Genomic DNA, 20845 nt, shown 5'->3' on the forward strand with positions numbered 1-20845 from the left:
CTATGAAGAACACGAGTGTCGCGGATGTATAGACCTTTCTACCTAGTAAGTCTAATCATTTTGTGTCCTTGTCGGAAGTGTTTCTGTCTTGAGGGATTTTTGATCTCTGATGTGCTGCATCCACCACCAGAGAATTCAGTTGGGGATGGGTAAAAAGGAATTCCATCCCCTTAGGTGGCACAAAATATTTTCTGTCTGTTTTTACTAGTTGGTGGAGAAGAAGCCGGGGTTTGCCATATTTCTTCAGCAATTTCAAGGATAGCAACATCAAGTGGTATGGCTATCCTTGCTCTATGTTGAGGCTGAAGGTTTTTTAGGAGGCGATGTTGCTTCTCCTTTATTTCAACTGATTGTATTTCTTGGCTTATGGCTAGTCTCTTAAAGAGCTCCTGGAACTAATGAAGGTCGTCAGGTGGGGTGATGTCTCCCAGGATTACAGCCTCGTCCAGTGATGAGGAGGATTGGTGCATGCAGGAAGTCTCTTGTGGTCGTTCCTCTGTCGTGGAGAACTGTGTATCGTCCTGTTCTGACAACTGACATAGAGGAGACACAGGTTGGCCCACTGGAGTCGGATGGGCTAGAGTTGGCGGTTGCCTGGTCGACGTGCAGTCACAGCATGACCTTCCTCAAGACCTAGGACGGTAGTAATACGAGTGTTGGCTAGGCGAGTATCGATAGTAGTAGTCGTCATGATGATAAAGTCTTTCAAGGGCGACCGTCGATCAAAGTAGGTGTGTCGAGATTGTTTCCAATGCGATGAGCAAATTGAGCGGGGTAAGTGAGAACAAATATACGAAGCTCTAGATGATGTTGGGGAAAGAGAATGATGACTACGGTGCCAATGATAATGGTGAGTGGTGTCAGCCAGAAATGGTGACGGTAACCTTTGCCTTGGAGATCTTGGTGATCGGTGCCGATGCTAATCATGTAGCATGGGGGACCTCGGTGCCAGTGGCAATGGCGCTGGTGCCAGTGAAAAAAATCAATGATTGAGAGCGTGAGTGGCTTCTGCTTTGATATGGACTCGGAGTGGTGCCGAGTGTCTTGGTGCCAGGCGCATTGGTGCCGGGCGAATGTAGCATCGGTGCCAGGGGAATTGTGGCAGACGCGGTCGGTGCCATATCCCGCGTTGCAGGCGCAGTCAGTGCTGTTGGTGAGTTGGGTACCACCGGCACCGATGACGCTCTCAGGGCACATTCCCTCGGTTCCAAGGACGCGGCCGGTGCCAACGTGGACCTGGGTGCCGGTGTCAGTTTAGGCAGTTTCTTGGTCTCTGGAACTGTCGGAGCTTTGGGGCACGGTTTTGAAGTACCAGACATCCCCAGCTTATCTCCCGAGCTAACTCTGCTCTGTGTTGTAACTGGCAGAGATCTTGTAGGCGATGCCCTGTGCTTCTTATGGGATGCCATGGTAGGGGAAGAAGCCCTACATTTTTGAGGCTGAGTGGAGGAGGCCGCACTATCAGAAGAGGCTGGTTGAAGCACCTTGTCAAACAAAATCATGCGGAGCCTCATCTCTCTGTCCCACCTGGCCCTCGCAGCCAGTTTTAAACTATGTAGGCATTTCTGTGGGACATGGGCTTCTCCCAGGCAGCGAATGCAACAGGAGTGGCCATCTGAGGCAGGCGTTGCCTAACGACATGTGTCGTATTTCTTAAACCCTAAGGGAGACGGCATAATATAACTGGAGGGAAAGTATAGCGGGACTATAACTGGGTTATGAACAAGGGAGGAAAAAAAGGTTTTTTCGGTTGGAGATTAACAGGAAGGTATTTAGGAGAAAAGTGAGGAGCATGAACTAGGAATGGAATGGGCTCACGCAAATAGGAGAGAAGAACACAGGAGAGCAGTTCACTCTGTCTGCAGCCCCGAGGTGGTCGAGAGGAACTGGCCGGACTGCACGAGCACAGAAAAGAGCGCGAACGCCCCGGGATGTCGCAGTGCATGCACGGTCCAGCTGAGTACTGCTACACAAAAATCTCCATTCTGCAGTACAAGGTCAAGCCCAGCACCTATGGTGGAGCACCCATGGGGACTCCACTCAAAGAAGAACAAACTTTATGGAAGTCGTTCTTACTGTCTCCTTTAATCCTAGATAAGCCTGAGACCCAAGGACTACGCCAATGCGAGGTGGTATCATCTCGCAGTAGACGCATCATAATTTCAACAGACAAATTTGCCATTAAAATGCTTGTCTTATTTATGTTGGCTTATTTAGCTTGTTAGGAATAATTACCTCTATTATTAATAAGATGTTTAATTGGCGGTGGGTGGAGATGCTGTGTAACCTTTGTAGATTATTGGCTTATGTGCTCATTACGTCTTGCCGGCAGGACTTATGAAATTGCTTCCACTCCGCCCACCTGCTGCCTATATAATTCATTGTAATGTTTTGATTAATTAGTGCTCTCCGTGTTAACCCCTGGTCGGTACTCCACCAGCGCTGGTGTACAATAAATCCTCAGCTTGTTTTCCTACAGCCACGTAAAAAGAATGGCTCAGGTTTGGGAATCTCCCTCATGTCCTCAGCCGCGAGGCCCGATGCAGGGAATTCATTTTGTTTCTCTGTAATGGCAAAATTTTATCAATAGCTACAAACATGGCAGTGGGTCATTTCTGTTCCCCTCATAATTAACTAATGGGACAGAAAATTATGACTTAGACAAATTGGAGGATTGGGCCACTAGAAATCTGATGAGGTTCAACAAGGACAAGTGCAGAGTCCTGCACTTGGGACGGAAGAATCCCAAACATTGTTACAGGCTGGGGACCAACCAGCTAAGTAGTAGTTCTGCAGAAAAGGACGTGCGGGTTACAGTGGATGAGAAGCTGGAGATGAGTCAACAGTGTGCCCTTGTAGCCAAGAAGGTGAATGGAGTATTAGGTTGCATTAAAAGGAGCATTGGCAGCAGATCCAGAGATGTCATTATTCCCCTTTATTCAGCTCTGGTGAGGCTACATCTAGAGCAGTGTGTCCAGTTCTGGACCCCCCACTATAAAAAGGATGTGGACGCATTGGGGAGGGTCCAGCGGAGGGCAATCAAAATGATTAGGGGGCTGGAGGATATGACCTATGAGGAGAAGCTGAGGGAGTTGGGTCCGTTTAGTCTGCAGAAGAGAAGAGTGAGGGGGGATTTGATAGCAGCCTTCAACTTCCTGAAGGGAGTTTCCAAAGAGGATGAAGAAAGGCTGTTCTCAGTAGCGATAGATGGCAGAACGAGGAGCAATAGTCTCAAGTTGTGGTGGGAGAGGTCCAGGTTGGATATTAGGAAAAACTATTTCACTTTGAGAGTGGTGAAGCACTGGAATGGGTTACCTAGGAAAGTAGTGGAGTCTCCATCCCTAGCGGTGTTTAAGTCTTGGCTTGACAAAGCCCTGGCTGGGTTGATCTAGTTGGGATTGGTCCTGCCTAGAGCAGGGAGCTGGACTTGATGGCCTTCTGAGGTCTTTTCCAGCTCTATGGTTCTATGATTCTACGAAATGCACATGATGCAACTTAGCTGTTACTCATGTTGATATAATGAATTTGCTGACAAAATGGATAAAAACAGAAACCGTGAAAAAATGTATAGGAAAAAATACCAGAAGACTCCAATATAATTGGAAGAATAGGAGAACTGTTGTGGATTAATACAAAATACTATAAAAAATACATACAAAGCACATTCTTTCTTGATTCCCAATCCTAATGTAACTTTTTAAAAAAAGAGACACATATCAGAGAACAAATGTTAGTTTTGTCCTAGAAAAAATCATAGGTTTTCCATTGGTGCCAAGGGTGTCAAAGCTAGCTTAGTCTTCTAGGTGAAGATTTGCCTGGTATGAGGAAAATCCATGGGTGATGCAGAGTGAGCATCGGATGCTCTGTGACACCCCCTCCTCAGGTGTAGGGGACATACCAGATTCATCTACACTCCCTTCATCCATCATGTAACAAAGTCTCCAGCCAAGATCGTAGCTCCTTGTGTCCATTTTACTACCGGCACAACACATTCTTACTTGGGTTTGCACCAGTGCAATTGCATTCAGTAGCTACAGTCGTGCAAAACTTTCCCGTGCAGGCAGCCCTTATACTTAAGGGGAAGGAAATATTTGTTAAATATTCATACGAAGCATAAAAAGAACTTACCACGCACAGTACCTGAGGCTGCAACTTAAGTGTGGTTGCATGTATATGCAAGTGTATATGCAAATACATGCAAATAGCATCTTTCACACTGACAGGCATGAATACAAAGATTAAGGCAAGACTACACAACACACAGGTCCCATTTAAGTCAGTTCTGCTGATATTAATACAATGCAGCATTTACCCAATTTCTACCATATGACAGCACTTTTAAAAAGCAATGACAGTCCAGGAATTTAACTACTAAAACACATATCAACAGAAGACCACCGTATTGACTACTTTTTTGTTTTGGCTCCCATCCGTGGGCCATGTGTTGAGCCCCACATAAACCCAAACCACTCCGTGGGCTGCAAACAAACAGGCCACGGGCCACATGTGGCCCATGGGCTTTGTGTTGAGTAGCCCTGCCCTAAGGAATGGCAAAGCAGAGTTCTATCTCATACCAGTGGAAATCTCAGCTAATTACAGTCAGAGCTTGGCACAAAGGGATAGACCTTAACAGAATATGTCCCTCTATTTTTAAAAAACCTTTGGGAGAACAACTTTAGCATGGTTTGAAGTTGATGAGTAAAAATGTTGTACATGTTTTAATTTTTACAGTCATTAAAAATGAAAACAATTGGGAACATTTTTGCAGCAAGCTTTGATTTAATTTGTAGAAAATGAAACAATATCATATAGGGAACTGATTTGTAGCACCCTGAAAAAGTAACCAAATTCTCTTGAATTGTGTTCTGTATTGTCTACGATGATCCCATAGGGTAATGGGATGTCAAACGCAGCCAGTCACAAAAGTGACACTGTGGAGATTAATGTCAACTTTTATCTGTCACTTTGACAAGTTCTCCTTGTGTGAACATGAAATTTTAAAGGCACAGTGTCAAAACAAAATGAAAAAGCCATAATACTCTCAATCTACTGTTCTCAGAGGGATAGAGCAAAGGAGCAGAATACAGAAAAATCAATTTAATGATCAAACACAAATATGTGCCATTCCCTGTCATTTTGCCTATTGACTTTTATCTGCATAGTCTGTTTTTGTCCCAGAAACAATCTGGCATTTAAAAGTAATAATATTAGCACTACCTTAAGTTTTTAAAAGAAATTATACTGAATCCATCCCCTGCTGGATTCAAACATGTAACTAATGCTGCAGTCAGCCTTACCATATGAATAAAGTGCAATCATACCCAACAACTCCATAGTGCTCCTTATGCACTTTTGGACCCAGTTCAGGATTGACTTTCTTCTTTCAAAAACTCTCTATGGGCTTGTTCCAGGATTTGTACAATCCCTTTCCTTCTCTGTGTATGCCTCTAGCACAGGTCTCTTCTAATGTTACTGGATATGCAAAGACTTCTCTACAGTAGCTGCTGTATGAAATGCCTTCCCAGTGCATTTCTGGCTTATTTTCATATTTAATCTGAAAACATCTCACATGCACACCTCTCCATTCCTCTCTCCTTGCACAACTGCATATTATTTTCTCCGTAACTATATTTAATCTGTGAAGCATTATGGATATAATTTCTCTAAAAGATGTTGTACTAAATAGTTTTATATTGTATTAAATAATTCTTTCCCCTTTTGTCCACTGTACTTGATTATAAAACACTGATTAATTTCTGAAGGATGCTGACTTATACTCTGTGTAAATGTAAAATGCTTCACAGACATATCATGGTCCTAATTAGGTGCACATACAATACTTGTTGAGATAGGTGTGATTCCTGCCCCAAACTCTCACCCAGTCCCAATGGAACACATTCCCTCTCCCCTCCTCGGGTTTGTAGTATGTTTTACTTTCTCCAGCTATGTCAAAGCAACTCTCTTTAGTGTAATGATTTGTGACATAGGGTATGATTTGCAAAAGCGCCTGAGGGACTCAGAAGCACAAACCCCATGTGTCCCAGACACAACAAACTCTCCTACCACTGCAGTGAATGCGCCACTACCCAGCTGCCCTTTTTGGTCTTCTACTTAGTCTTGATGCCTATGCCATTCATCTACCGTTCATAGGAGTCTGATTTCAAGAATGTAGTGGATGTGTATGCCTCCACTGTGGAGTAAGAGAGGCATGTGATACACATACCTGGAATACATTTTGTCCACAGAAAATGTTTTTTGCAGGTTGTAACTTGTGTTTCAAAGACAGGTTTAAAGAGCTGCTTGAAAACAACTTTGGGAAGAAGATAGTTTATGGCCTGTTCCAATTTGGAAGATTAAACATGAAAAATCACAATGTGATATTACTTCCAAATAAAACTACTGGAAAATGCTTTTCATTCGTGTTAATTCCTATTTTATATAATAGAAGGGGATACTAAAAGCAATCTGAGCACAAAAGAAATGTTAGGAAACAACTGCTAGCCATCATTGTCCCACTCAGGGAAGAAACCTCAAGCACATGGGTGACTTTGTTAAAAAAACTGGATGAAACTGTTAGATTTACAGAATGCAACACAGTAAGGTTACATCTACACTGCAACCCAATTTTGGGATACCAGAGGATCCTGAAATACCTATCCCGTGTCTTCACAGCAAGTCCGATATTTCAGGCTTGCTATTCCAACATCCCTGTAAACCTCATTCTACAAAGAGTAAGGGATGTTTCAGAACAGCGCTTTATTTCAAAATTTGGCTCGATCAAAATAAGCTATTTCGAAATAGCAAAGAATTTAGATACGCAATTTGTGTTGCTCAAATTGTGTATCTTATTTCAAGTTACAGAGCAGTGTAGATGCAACCTAAGTTATATGGGACTGAAGCACTACATCTGACCTTTGAAGTTAACTTGAAAATGTATTATCCATGCAATAATGATGCAGAGAGATGTTTTGATTATACCAACAGATTGTAACTTCAAATAATTATATATTGTCATATGATGAGACAAAGATCTCAGTTGAATTATTATTTGTGTTTATCCTGTGAAATTATCTGAAAATTAGATTTCTTTGAGGACGGTATGTATTTTCACAGGAAAAGCTGCACAAGCACAAAATACTTCATAATAAACAACATATTTCTCAGAATTTTAAGTTAATAAATAGGTGTGTAACTATACAATACAACATGCATGCTTAGCTTATAGAGGAAATACATTTTGGTACGTCATTGTAATCACATTATAGTAACATCAATGAAGCAAAAACACTTAAATCCTATCACCAGGGATGTTAAAATGTATGTAATTGATTAATCGTGTAACTGATGAAATTTATGAAATTTGCATTGGTTACAAGGTTACACATGGGGTGGCACCCAGCTCCTTAGGAGCTGGTGCATGCTGGGAGCCAGCTTTTGAGCTGGCTCCCTGTGCATATTGGCTCTCGCCTGCTGCCCCGCGCTGCTGCCTCTGATAGGCAGCAAGTGGCTCCTCAGGAGGCAAACCAGGAGCTGTGGGGAGCCCTTTGGCTAACCAATAAACATGAGCTTATCAGTTATACATTTAAACGGCAACACTCTTACATCCCTATCTACCACTGTTTGCTTTTTTGTCTTATTCAGAATTTGTTGCTGAAGTTTTACGAGACTTGTGTGTCAACCATGCGATAATTTACTCCTCACCAAGGTTCCTTCTAAGCTGAGTAGCCATGCAGCTACCTAATAAGCTGCCGGGACCCACTCCTGCAGCTGCAGCAGCTCCCTGCTGGGGCCGGAGGAGCACACCTCTCGCTGGCCACAGCAACTCCCTGCTGGGACAGGAGGAACAAAGCATGTTATACTGGCAAACTGTACACCTCTAGGCTCTAGTTCTGACCCAAATGAGCTCTTTTTAAATAATTTATGATCTTATTTTTCATTTTTGCACTAGATAATATACCATGTTCTCACTGTGAACTAAACCTTGCTATATAATCTATTTTACCTTCTCTAGGCAGTAAGGGGACAGAGTACAGCAACTAACAGCAACATGTGACTGGAAGTTGGTGATCTATCTTAGATAAAATAAGAATTGACCTGAGTAAGTCTTTGCCCCAGATGTAAATTAAACTCTTCCTGAAGCACAAGGGGGTGGGGAATCCTCTTCTCTTGGTATTTCTGGCCCAGCCAAAATCAGGAATTATTGCAAGGTACAACAAAAATCCCGATCCCACAAGAGTCATTTGTGGAGTAACAAGTTCTGGGTATGTTTGAACAAACCCTTGATGAAACAAACTTCTGAATTTTGGAGGTTCACATGTCACTACACATACCACATACTATAAAAGCTGGAAACATTGTATATATTATTAATCTCTATTTGTATTATTTTCCAGTTGTTGCATGTATTCTGGTAATATTGTCAGAAGAAGCATGGAAGGCAGTTGAATTTCCATGACTATTACTAGCTTGTGTATCTTGAGCTTTGGTGTAAAAGCACAGTTGTAGGGCTTATTAGCACTTGGAAAGGAAGGAGGACTAAAGCAAAACTCCAGACAGCATGCAACAGTATTCAAAATGCAAATATTTAAGACCTATTAAATGGGTAGGACTAGATCCAAGTTTTGTAAGCAGAACTCCTATTTCATATTTTACTCAGGGCTTATAAAAACTCTAACAGTTATTCTAAAAGGTTCATGGCTCCCTTCTTCACAAATAAAACAGCTTGTACTAAAAAAGCCCTCTAGTTTCCAGGTTTCATATTAATTCTAGTATGCCAAAGTGTATATCTTTATAAACATGCACTGGATGTAGCAACATACTATAGAGCTTAACAACATAGATTTCAGTAAATATAGATAGCAAAATAAACATGAGCTTACACAGGATTTCTTTTTCATTGCAATATTTGTACATCTTCACTTTATACAATTATTATTTGCACATTAAATAATAGACTCCAGCTTCCTAAAATGATCAGAAACTGTATCAGCGATTATGCTGAAGTTACATGCGAGACCATGTTAATGGCCAAACATGAACTAGGTTAAGTAAAAAGGAAAAACAAAAAACAAATAGTCTTGCAGCATCTTAGTGACTAACAAAACATGTAGATGGTATCATGAGCTTTTGTGGACAAAAGCTTCATGTTTTGTTAGACGCTAAGGTGCTGCAAGACTATTCGTTATTTTTTAAGTTTTTCCAGTTACAGACTAACTCAGCTACCCCTCTGTAGGTTAAGTAAGAAATTATCCTAGCCTTCAGCACCATCTACTGTTTCCCAAACATCTGACAACTATTTCTCAAGCTTCAGAGGGGTAGCTCAGTTAGTCTGTAACTAGAAAAACTTTAAAAAAGCAATGAATAGTCTAGCAGCACCTTAAAGACTAACAAAACATGTAGATGGTATCATGAGCTTTTGTGGGCTTGTGCCCCCGAAAGTTCATGATACCAACTATTTCTCAGTTTTGCCAAGCTTCTCTGTCTTAATCCCCCTTTCAGAACTACTTCAGGTAGCCCACCCATTCAGACACCATCAGACAACATCAGGTATGTTCAATAGCTCTTTCTAAGGTGAAATGAATGAACTACCACCTAGCTGGGGGCAGGGCACTCTGAGAGAGGGGCCCTTTCTCTAGAATTTGTTTTCCCCCAAGAAAGCCAGAGATTGAGACTCTTATGGGCAAGCAGAATGGCCCACCATTGATTTGGATTTTTCTGAAGAGTTGTGCTGAGCAGAGAGGGTTTTCTTTTAATTTCTTTAGCATTGTAGAAATGCTTAGGATTATTGGCATTGTGGAAGCATTATATAGTTCAAACAATTTAGTCATAGTGTATGTGCACCAAGAAACATGGGATAATTGCAAAAATAAATAAAAGATTTTTATACCTTAAAATTCTAGATCCCTAGCTAGTTCTTAATGTGCAATCTATGCACAACAAAGTATGCAGGATTTCTAAAGGCAATCAGTTAAGCACAAAGAGTCTTTGTCTGCATATGGGATATTGCAAAGAAATGCTCTGGAAATAAAACAATGTATGAAAGTGCCTTAAGAAATAAATTCTCAAACTTTCCACCTCTAGGTCTCACATTCAAATCTGATTTGGTTATTACTACCTGATGTATTAAACAGTCCATGACAAGGATTTCCTAAGTGCCTAGTGTGCCAATGTACAAATGAAGATACACTGTCACTATAACTACTATTTAGGAGTCTCAGCAGTGAGGCCAGAGGCCAAATGCACTTGCAAAGTTAAAACAGTATTTTCTTCTCGCTCTCAAGGAGTCAGAGCACCTTTCCTGAGCAATCATGGGAAATTTGCATTGCATCTCTTCTGTGAATTTACCAGGCATGCCAGTCCTTTATTATCCTTTATTTTAGAAAAAAATTACTCAGATGCATTTTCTTACACAGTATTTAGCTCAGATTAAAAGATGCAAAAGGAAATTTTAATATGAAACTTACTTGGGTCTAAAAAAAAAAATCATTCAAATCTTCCCAACTGACCTGTCACTAACAGTAATGGAACCTTTCTGGGTTAAATTAAAAGGTTTATAAATGCGAAGCAGTGTCAGTCTGTTTTGAAGCTGTATCATCAGCCACTAGCCACACTTTACTGCAGTGTTTCTTACACTTTTTAAGACTGAGGAACACCAAACAATATATTTTTTTAATGAGGAACACCAGGGATTTTTTGTTGAGGGAAAAAAAAAGGTCGGGGGGGGGGGGGAAAGGTTGGGGGGGGAAGTTATTGAGAAAAAAAGGGTTGGAGGAAAGTTTTTGAGCCAAAAAAAAAAGTTGCCTCCCCCTTTAAGGGCGGCCATTTTGAATTCTGTTGCTCTCCATGGTGTATGTATGACTGCCTCGTGGCACACCGGTGTGCCATGGAACACAGTTTAAGAAACACTGCTTTACTGGGAATGCATAGAACTACCCAAAGTAGTTGTGTTATTTAATCTAAAAGGCAAGAGAAATTAGGAGTGATAAAACTGCAGCACTTTAGTGTCTGAAAAATGTTAACAGTTCCCCCTCCCCCCGCCCCGCATTCTCTCTCATTTAAGCTAATGTCTGAAATGATTCCTTATAAGATTAGTCAGTGATCTGCAAAACCAGGTACAATCAAGCTAGTCTTACAGTTATAAACTAGCTTAATATGTGGGCACAAAAACACTATCACAATTGCCACAATTGTTTGGAGTTCAAAGTAAGTCTTTGATCTATTTTCATCCTATACATTTTTCTCCTGGAATCACATTCTATTTTTTGAAAGTTCTTGTATGTGCTTGCCATATGGCCAATGCAGGAGTCTCATGGCAGCATACTTCCTTGTCATGTAGGGGATCTAGGTACATGATTGTTGCTCAGTCTCTTTCTCACAGGCTAACAGAGACTTGCAACACTGTTGGGACAGCATACTCAGTTTCTGTGAGTATCTACTAGTGCTCTCTAGTGGCCTCCTCTCGCTTTTGCATGCAGTGCTCTAAACCAACCATAGTGGTAGAGATGTAGCCGTGTTAGTCTGGGGTAGCTGAAGCAAAATGCAGGACAATGTAACACTTTAAAGACTAACAAGATGGTTTATTAGATGATGAGCTTTCGTGGGCCAGACCCACTTCCTCAGATCAAAAAACCATGACACTGATACTTGAGGATCAGGCGTGGGGAAAACAAAGAAGGGAAAGTATAGGAGAATCTCGAGTGATACACTAGGGAGAAATCCATTTTGATCATTGGTCCATCTTCATCTATATCGTATATACGAATGGAGTAGGGGTTGGCCAAAAGGGGCCTATCGCCCTTTGTCAATATTAATGTAACCTAATTCGATTTAACATGACATTGTTTTACAAAAGATACGTAGTACTGTTCTAGTAACAGTGATTTTACTCCAGATGATTTTACTGTACATTTGATCTTAGGCTGTATTTCTACCAATGGAGATGCCGCGGAATGATTCTTGTTCCAGACCAATAGGAAAGAACAAAGGAAGATACCACATTAATCTAGTGTTGAAGAATGTAAACATCATCTCTTTAGGAAATGGAGTAGAGACAATATGGGATCTACTCACTTCTTGAAGAAAGTTTGTAATAGTGAAAATTAAAAATACAATCAAGAGTTCTGGAAAAGTTATAAATTCTCTGCTTCAGAAGCATAAATCAGTCACTAATATGACTAGGGAAATACAACCTAGATGGAGCTACTATAAGCTGGGTACATAACTGGTTCGATAACCATTCTCAGTAAGTAGTGATCAATGGTTCAGTCATACTGAAAGGAAATAACAAGTGGGATTCTGCAAGGATCAATTCTGGGACTGGTTCTGTTCAATATCTTCACCGTGGTTTGGATAATGGCATGCAGTACACTTATAAAGTTTATGGAAAATACCAAGCTGGCAGGTGTTGCAAATGCTTTAGAGGATGGGGTCATAATTAGGGATGTAAAAAGTTAGTTTAAAAGGTAACCATGTAACCGCTGAAAATCTTAGCAGTTACATGTTTACACTCACTGTGAGCGCTGCAGTATAAAGCTTAACTAAGCTTTATACTGCAGAGCACATGGCGAAGCCTCCTTGTGAGTAGGGCTACCTGGGAGGAGGCTTGCTGCTGCAGTGAAGCCACTTCCCCAGGTGCGGAGCTGTCAAGAACTGCCAGCCTTGCCCGTAGGGAGGAGGCTTCGCTGTTACAGAGAAGCTGCCTCCCTGGAAGCTGGGCTGGCGGGTGTGTTGGCTCTGCTCCCGGAGAGGCTTTGCTACAGGCCAGAGAGTTACCTGGAGGGAAGGGGAGAGCGGCAAGCCCACCACAAACAAGGGTTGCGGTGGGCCCTGTGAGGCTGGAGCAGCCCCCTGGTCCAATGTGGACAGGGAACTGCTCTACCTCCTAGGGTTAAACAGAACCAGTAAGAATTACCTGCTTATAATTAAAAATGATCTCAATAAACTGTAAAAATGGTCTGAGATAAATAGAGCGAGCCCTGGCTGGATATAAACTTTGTATCCTCATCTGTATCTGCAAAAATGAGCCGCAGATACTCACAGGTACAAAGCGGATATCCACAAAGGTAAAGGGCTTTGGATACAAGGTTTGTATCCACATCCATAACTGCAAAAATAAGCTGCAGATATCCACATCCACACATGTGAATGCCCACAGATATAAAGCAGATATCTGCAGATTTGCAGGGCTCTATAAATAGGATGAATTTCAATAAAAACAAACACAAAATACTCCATTTAAGAAGGAACAATCAATTGCACTCATACAAAATGGGCAATGACTGTCTAAAAAGAAGCACTCCAGAAAGGAATCTAGGGGATCATACTGGACCACAGGCTAAATATGCGTTAACAGCGTGACACTGTTGCAAAAAAAACCTCCCCAAAACCAAAAACCCCACATCATTCTGGGATGTATTAACAAGAGTGTGATAATCAAGACACTTCACTCCGCATTGATCAGGCCTTAACTGGAGAATTGTGTCCAGTTCTCAGCGCCACATTTCAGGAATGATGTGGACAAATTGGAGAAGGTCCAGAGAAAAGCAACAAAAAAGTTAAAGATCTAGAAAACAAGACCTATAAGGGAAGAGTAAAATAATTGAGTTTGTTTAGTCTGGAAAAGAAAAGCCTAAAAGGAAACATGATAAACTTTTAGGTGCTTGGAAACTGTGGTTACAAGGAGGAAGAAAAATTATTCTCCTTAACCTCTGACAGGACAAGAAGCAATGGACTTAAACTGCAGCAAGGGAAGTTTAGGTTGGACATAAGGAAAAGCTTCCTAAATGTCAGGGTGGTTAACCACTGGAATGAATTGCCTAGGAAGGGTGTGGACCACCCATCACTGGAAATTTTTAAGAGTAGGTTGGATAAACTCCTGTCACAGATGGCCTAGATGGTACTTGGTCTGGCCATAAGTGCAGGGGACTAGACTCGATGACCTCTCAAGGCTCCTTCTAGTTCTATTATGCTATGAAGATAGAAATAAACTGTCTGTGGGGGTAGGTTATCCCACAATTGCTTGCTGAAGGGTTTCTTATACAGGTTGGACCTCCCTGTTCCAGCACCCTTGGGACCTGACTGGTCCCAGATGAGGCATTTTGCTGGATCAGGAGAGGTCATTTCTGGGCCCACTGCTACCACCACTCCAGCCCTAGCATGGCTGCTGGTCTCCCAGACAGCTCGCCTGCTGCCACGAGCCCTGCTGTGCTGGTGCCACCAGGCTTCCCAGCCCTGCCGCCAGCCCTCCACCAGGATTCTCTGATCCTAGAATGTCTGTGGTCCTGCTGCACCACTGAAGTTGCCAGACCAGAGAATCCCAATTTAGAGAGGTTTAACCTGTACTTTCCTCGAAAGCAGCTGTTACCAGATACCATAAGAGACAGGACAAGACTGATCACTTGTCTGATCCACTATGGCAATAACTCCTGTATGCCTATTTCAGTACACTGAACAAGAGCCTATGTGATATGTGTCAGGAATACGGATGGTAGCGTATGTCTACACTACCACCCTAGTTCGAACTAGGGTGGTAGTGTAGACATACCCTAAGCGACTAGTCGACTACCCAATAAGCCCAGGCTTATTGGGTAGTTGAGTCACTACTTAACTAGTCGCTCCCCCCTTTGCTGCCTCTGTATCAGAAGCAGCAAGAGGGGAGCAGGAGCTGGTGCTGAGGGGAGCTGTCTTAAAAGCAGGTTTCCCCCAGCACCATCTCCATTGGGGGGCAGGGGAGGCAGAGGCACAGCAAGGGAAACAGTGCAAGCAGGGATTCAAGCAGTCCCCACTTGCGCTGGGTCCAACTGCTGTGCCTCAGCCTTTTAAATGTAGCAAGAGCCCTTTTGCTACATTTAAAAGGCAGAGGCACAGCCTGGATAGTGAGCACCCCCCCACACTTTATTGACCAATCGAGTAGTTGATGGAAAATCCATCGACTACTCGATTAGCTGATTAGTAGAAATTCAGGAAGAATGCTTGTCTGTTTTGATGGACTGAGGCTCTTCTCCAATTTAAAAATTTATATTTTTAGACTGCCTTCTTGTTTTTAATACTCTTGGGAGGCACTATTTACCACACTGTTAAGAAGTTACAGTATGTATATATTCGGTTCTGCCCCATAAAATGATTAAACCCTTAAAAATTTGATGAAAGTATAACGCGGTCTTCAGTTATTCCCCCAAAATGTTTGGTTTGCAAATTCAATTTTAGCATAGCTAATTTAATTGACTTTCACATTAAGCAGAATAGGTTAAACAATCACAGCTGTACTATATATTGCATGCAAATTTCTATCTGTGTGGCAACCAAAAAATTATCTTAAAATTATCAACTGCATTCAAAGAGCAGTTGGAGACAGTAAGGAGACCCCTGATACAAATTCCTATTTTATTTTATCTCATTCATTTTCCTTTCAGGGGAGTCAAAGACCAGTTAGATCCTGGTGAAAAAAAGAGATGAGTAAACACACCTCTCAAAATCCACATTTACTCCATGTCCCACAAGCCTGGGGCGTTTTCACTCTTATTAGTATAAATTATTTACGACAGAAATGTTTTATGGGGGAGCTGAACTTAGCAGTTGGTGATCCAGTGTCCTGCATGTATCCCAGAAGATTCTGCTTTCAATCAAATCACCGCATTCCCTACAGCCCACTACTTCACCTGCACCTCTCGTCAAACTACATAGACAATTTACTCCACTCATTAATCACATTCCTATGGCTATCAACTCACCCGTTTTCCTGTAGGATTCCAGGTAGTTCTCCGTTTTCTTATAGCATGAGAAGAACGCTGATGTTCTGATCATATGTCTGGTTTAACTTTTAGAATAGTTCAGATTTTATTGGATTTACAAGAGAGCGTAATAGTTCTAATACCAAAATACAGTCACCGATTAAAAAATGAAAAACAAGCCCTTGTTTATTTTCCCGGCAAAAAAAGAATCCCTCCAATCTGGGTTTCTCACAACACTGTCTGATGCCCATTTTAGCAGAATACCACTAAGCTTAGTCACCTAGGGCAAAATCTTTATTTCAGCAGCAAATTCTGCTTTACCTGATAACAGATAGCTGAGAACAAGAGTAGATCAGATGGCAGCCTAACCCATGAAGGAGATCAGCATCTAGAATTGAGATCTACCCAGCCATTGCTAGTTTCCAATTTATATTTAGACTATAGTGCTACTTTTCAAAAGAGAAAAACAGGAATGTTTTCATCTAATCCCAAATCCGCTTCAGTCACCAACTAACAAAGCACCAAGGAATGTTCTTTTTAAATGTTAGTATCTTTAATCAGAGAACATTTAGTAAGTCAGGAAAGCACCTTGCAGAATGAAAGCTAACTACCACAAGATAAAAGGGAAGTCAAAATGTTGACCATATTCCCAGCCATTTGTATTATTTTAGTTACTGACTCTTAACACTTGACATATACATTATATAAACATAATTATTATAGCGTGGCAGTGCTGGGTTGTTTTAGTGGTTCCATGGCCATATAAGCTTTGATTTATTTTCTGGGTCTGTGTTAGAGTTGCCAGGTATCTGTTATTGACTCGGACAGTCCGGTATTTTCGCCTCCTTTCTGGTAAAAAAATTCAGAAAATACTGGACACCTAAAATGTCCAGTATTTTCTGATTTTTTTTCCCGGCCAGATGGTGCTTATCTGGTTCCGCAGGGGAGCTGTTCAGCCCAGAGCAGGGAGACAAGATGGCGGATGACCACTGACAGCCTGTTAGGGCCCAAAAGCCTCCAAAGCGTTTCTTAAAGGGCCATGCTGTTTTTTAAAAACAATTTATTTGTTTATTGCTTAACAACTCTCGGGTCCTTTTTTTTTGCTCAACAACTTTGGTCTCCCTTCTTTTTTTCTCATGAGAATTTTTTCCCTGTGGTTTTTTTTTTTTTGCAGGAGGGGATTTGGGTGCTGACTATGGGAGGGTCAGGGCTGGGGCAGGAGTCTGAGGTGCAGAAATGGGTATGGGGTGGTGGCTCTGGAAGGGAGGTCAGGGCTGGAGCAGGGATTTGGGGCACTGGCCCTGGGAGGGGGAATCAGGGTTAGGGCAGCAGTGCATGAGGGGTGTTGACTATGGAAGGGGTTGGGTTTGTGGTGTGGTCTCCTGCCAGGCAACACTTACTGCTAGAGACTCCAGGTTGGTAGCACAGCGAGGCTGCCCTGGCCCCATGCTGGAGCCTTGTGCAGATACAAATGTGTACCTGCAGATACAGATATCTGCAGATAGACATGAGTATCCCCTGATCTGCAAGGCTCTCCTTCCTGGAGACACTGCGGCCAAAGGACAAGAGCCCAGCCAGGAGCCAGCTCCCCACACTGCTAACTCCTCTTGGCTGTGTGGCTGTACCACCTCCAGTGGCGCTGTATGACCCAAGAGGAGATGCAGACAGCAGCAGGGCTCAGGGCAATGGAGCCACGCAGCCAGGGGCAGTGCAGCTGCAGAGCTGAGAGAAGCTGCCGGCCCAAGGTGCTGGTTCCTAGATCCAGGCTTGTTTCCTTTGGCCACAGCCTCTCCCAGGAGCAGAGCCCTGTGGATCAGCAGATGCCAATGTCTATCCTCAGGTAGACATTTGTATCCACACAAGGCTCTACCACTGCTCCCAGAAGGGGCCAACAAGCCTCTGTGGCCTTGAGGATGTAATGTTTCCTTACATTTTTCAATCCATGTGCAGAATAAATTGAATATGAACTGAGGCATGTGTGCATGTGCCCCACCACAAAAACACATTCTGGTGGCCAGTGGTGTTCTGCTAAGCAGCTGGGTGGCACTCTAATCTCTCCTGAGTGGCAGTCAAAGCACACAGCTTATAGGGAACACTAATCACAAGTTCCTTGCAAAATCAGGGCCTAACTCTTTAATATGGTCTTCTCTCTGGGTAAGTCTCCGCAGCAGTGTATTTTTGGAATAACTGACATTATTCCAAAATAACAAAGTCCACATCTACACTACAAGCAGTTATTTCAACATAATGTCAAGCTGGAGGACTTCTTACTCTGACTCCTGTAATCCTCATTTTATGAAAAAAGGGAAGTCGGAGGAAGAGTGCTCTTTCTTGGACTTCCTGCTGTGTAGATAGTGCCAAATGCCAAAATAAGCTATGTTGACTTAAGCTATGCAATTGATGTAGCTCAAGTTGCTTAGCTTCTTTAGGCTTTAGCCCTCTTGGGTAGACGTACCTTCTCATTCAGATTTGTATTGTGAATGATTTTATATCAGAACACGAGTGAAGTTCAACTTCATACTTGCCTACCACAGAACAAATATGAGAAATTGGATAGCTCAGAGAACACCTGAAAAACTTTGAGTACTGTTTAATGCTCTTCTCAGCAGCCTCTTATTGCCAGCCACATTCCTTATATAGAACACATGTGTAATTGCTTTGCCTCTTATGGGAGTCCAGTCTGACATAAAGCATCCCAACAGGGGACAGCAGAACTAACTGTTCAAACTAGGGATGTAAGAGAGTAATGGTTTAAACAAGTAACCGATAAGCATTGATTGCTGTCCCTGCTCCCAGGGAGCCAGTGTGTAACCACTGTAATTTTAAACGGCTACACAGTTACAACAATAACTGTTTTTTAACATCCCTAGCTCATACCACTCCTCAATGAAAGGCTGCTGCAAGTGTATTCTCACCCCAAAGCTGAAATTATACATAATATACAAACCAACTCTCTGCCCGAGGTGCTCTATTTGATCAAGGAACAGTTGCTCCCCAACTCTGCCTTAACCCTACACATGCTTCTCTGCACCTTTGCACTAGTCCCACATTTGTGCGGTGACTGAGCTGTGCCAAATGCCCTTGGGTAAGTTTATACGGTAACCGGGCTGTGCCCAATGCCCTTGGAATGTTTGTGCGGTGTCTAGGCTGTGCCCAATGCCCTTGGGTAAGCTTACACAATGACTGGGCTGTGCCCAATTTCTTTGAGTATGTTTGTGCAGGGAATGGGTAGTGCCCAGTGCCCTTTGTTATGTTTGCATGATGACTGGGTTGTATCCAATGCTTTTGGGAAGCTTTATGTGGTAACTGCGGTGTGTCCAATGACCTTGGGTAGGTCTGTACAGTGACTGGGCTGTGCCCAATGCCCTTGAGTAGGTCTGTGCGGTGACTGGGGTGTGTCCAATGCTTTTGGGTAGATATGTACGGTGACGGAAGAGTGTCCAATGCTTGTGGGTAGGTCTGTGCGGTGACGGGGGGTGTCTAATAACCTTGGGGCGGTCGGGGCGGTGACGGGGGGTGTCTAATGCCCTTGGGGCGGTGACGGGGGGTGTCTAATGCCCTTGGGGCAGTGATGGGGGGGTGTCCAATGCCCTTGGGGCGGTCTGTGCGGTAACGGGGGGTGTCTAATGCCCTTGGGACGGTCTGTGCGGTGCCGGGGGGTGTCTAATGCCCTTGGGGCGGTGACCGGGGGTGTCTAATGCCCTTGGGGCGGTCTGTGCGGTGATGGGGGGTGTCTAATACCCTTGGGGCAGTCTGTGCGGTGACGGGGGGTGTCTAATGCCCTTGGGGCGGTCTGTGCGGTGACGGGGGGTGTCTAATGCCCTTGGGGCAGTGACGGGGGGTGTCTAATGCCCTTGGGGCGGTCTGTGCGGTGACGGCGGGGTGTCTAATGCCCTTGGGGCGGTGACGGGGGGTGTCTAATGCCCTTGGGGCGGTCTGTGCGGTGACGGGGGGGTGTCTAATGCCCTTGGGGCGGTGACGGGGGGGTGTCTAATGCCCTTGGGGCGGTCTGGGCGGTGACGGGGGGTGTCTAATGCCCTTGGGGCGGTGACGGGGGGTGTCTAATGCCCTTGGGGCGGTCTGGGCGGTGACGGGGGGTGTCTAATGCCCTTGGGGCGGTGATGGGGGGTGTCTAATGCCCTTGGGGCGGTCGGGGCGGTGACGGGGGGTGTCTAATGCCCTTGGGGCGGTCTGTGCGGTGATGGGGGGTGTCTAATACCCTTGGGGCAGTCTGTGCGGTGACGGGGGGTGTCTAATGCCCTTGGGGCGGTCTGTGCGGTGACGGGGGGTGTCTAATGCCCTTGGGGCAGTGACGGGGGGTGTCTAATGCCCTTGGGGCGGTCTGTGCGGTGACGGCGGGGTGTCTAATGCCCTTGGGGCGGTGACGGGGGGTGTCTAATGCCCTTGGGGCGGTGACGGGGGGTGTCTAATGCCCTTGGGGCGGTCTGTGCGGTGACGTGGGGTGTCTAATGCCCTTGGGGCGGTCTGTGCGGTGACGGGGGGGTGTCTAATGCCCTTGGGGCGGTGACGGGGGGTATCTAATGACCTTGGGGCGGTCTGTGCGGTGATGTGGGGTGTCTAATGCCCTTGGGGCGGTGACGGGGGGGTGTCTAATGCCCTTGGGGCGGTCTGTGCGGTGACGGGGGGGTGTCTAATGCCCTTGGGGCAGTGACGGGGGGTGTCTAATGCCCTTGGGGCGGTGACGGGGGGGTGTCTAATGCCCTTGGGGCGGTGACGGGGGGGTGTCTAATGCCCTTGGGGCGGTCTGGGCGGTGACGGGGGGTGTCTAATGCCCTTGGGGCGGTGACGGGGGGTGTCTAATGCCCTTGGGGCGGTCTGGGCGGTGACGGGGGGTGTCTAATGCCCTTGGGGCGGTGATGGGGGGTGTCTAATGCCCTTGGGGCGGTCGGGGCGGTGACGGGGGGTGTCTAATGCCCTTGGGGCAGTCGGGGCGGTGACGGGGGGTGTCTAATGCCCTTGGGGCGGTCTGGGCGGTGACGGGGGGTGTCTAATGCCCTTGGGGCGGTCTGGGCGGTGACGGGGGGTGTCTAATGCCCTTGGGGCGGTCTGGGCGGTGACGGGGGGTGTCTAATGCCCTTGGGGCGGTGACGGGGGGT

General features: G+C 44.4%; 1 long non-coding RNA gene across 2 annotated transcripts in view; it reads right to left on the reverse strand.

Moving 5' to 3' along the window:
• The window catches only part of LOC112547049 (uncharacterized), a 135295-nt gene that overhangs the window by 114086 nt on the left and 364 nt on the right, over nt 1–20845 (reverse strand). The window lies entirely within an intron of this gene.

This window comes from Pelodiscus sinensis, chromosome 22 (genome assembly GCF_049634645.1).
Source record: "Pelodiscus sinensis isolate JC-2024 chromosome 22, ASM4963464v1, whole genome shotgun sequence".
In the NCBI taxonomy this organism is placed as follows: Eukaryota; Metazoa; Chordata; order Testudines; family Trionychidae; genus Pelodiscus; species Pelodiscus sinensis.